Source organism: Amyelois transitella, chromosome 22 (genome assembly GCF_032362555.1).
Source record: "Amyelois transitella isolate CPQ chromosome 22, ilAmyTran1.1, whole genome shotgun sequence".
NCBI classification, from domain to species: domain Eukaryota; kingdom Metazoa; phylum Arthropoda; class Insecta; order Lepidoptera; family Pyralidae; genus Amyelois; species Amyelois transitella.
Window position 1 is genome coordinate 6,625,489 of NC_083525.1, and position 1,443 is coordinate 6,626,931.

General features: G+C 36.0%; 1 non-coding gene across 1 annotated transcript; it reads left to right on the plus strand.

Annotated features, from left to right (window-relative positions):
- The first annotated feature begins 998 nt into the window (after positions 1–998).
- On the plus strand, positions 999–1,071 carry Trnar-ucg (transfer RNA arginine (anticodon UCG)). Its single transcript has one exon. It is a non-coding gene; the product is annotated as a tRNA-Arg (tRNA).
- The last annotated feature ends 372 nt before the right edge of the window (positions 1,072–1,443 follow it).

Below are 1,443 nucleotides of genomic sequence, written 5' to 3' on the forward strand. Positions count from 1 at the left end.
GGAAAGATGTTGACTCTCCTTTCGAAAAGGCAGTAATCATTTGCTTTCAAAGAACCTCTTTCCAAAAAGACCACTCGCCAAAAAGAAAACTTTTCATAACAGGATGTCCACTTCCCAAAATAAAGTACCTAACTTATACGTAACATTTATATGAAATATGCTAATTGATAAAGTAACTTTGAGTATGACATCCTCTCTCAAGTATGTTTGGTTGTTTGTCAGTTCCGTATGAACCGTGTTACCTGGATTTATTTTCATGAGTTTGTTGAACTTTATTCGCCAATGTTCTAAACTGTTTTACAATATCGTCCAATAAAACCGTTAAATGGTTTAAGACAAACATGTTTGGATTAAATATTGTTACGCTCTTGATTTTGATGTGACCATCAACCTTGCCATGGTCGTTCAGTCTTTTGGTGATTTGGCTTTCAATTTTTTCTTCATTCAGATTTTCAATATTTTCGAGATTCGAGGCCTATAACTATTTTTGTCCTATTATATTCAGAATGGTGTAATAGAATACTAGGTACTTATCCCAGAATCTCGGAGCTAAAAGCGATGTCAAGTTTTGTCAGAAAATCAATAACACGGGACGCCGAACAAAAGTTACTTTGAAACAATAGATAAACCACAGAATATAATAATACAGTCAACTCCATATCAAGTTACACTGCATGGAACTGTAATACGTGACGTGGTAATAGAAGCGACTTTGCAGTAAGTTTATAGGTTTATATGCTGTTGACTGTACGAGTACTTATACATTGTTTTATCAATAACAGCGAATTCTAACGCAACCTTTGACATTGTATGAATGTACCCACATAACACATAACTGTAAACACAAAACGTAAACAATAAAAGATCCGTCAGTCAAGGTGGAAATTATGAAAATCACTCGAGGCACGAAGGGTGAACGGTCGCGTGACGTCATCGGTGACGTGGCGCGGAGGCTCGTCTGGCGGGATATCATGACCTATTTCGACAACACGCCAACAGACCGTGTGGCCTAATGGATAAGGCGTCGGACTTCGGATCCGAAGATTGCAGGTTCGAGTCCTGTCACGGTCGCAGAGTTCAATACATTTTTTATATTATATTGTTACCGAATACGCAATTTTGCGCGCGAAGAATTAATTTAACTTTCAATTATATTAAGCTTTTCAGTGTTGTTTTTAAGTCGTTTTAAATTATTTTTTTAATTTATTGTAGTATTAGAATAACAATTCTTCATCTTTTCTCCTTTGGACAGGAGCCCAACCTACGATTTTGACCATGACCCAGGATAGCAAGTCTTGTGTCTCATGTCCAAAAATTTTATCTTATTACTTATTTACTGTATACGAGTATTTACTTAGCAAGACAGGTTGTATTTTGCGTAGGAAATTAAAATAGTCATACACAAATTATCCTCATGAAACAACTCAACAGTAAAGAACCCAG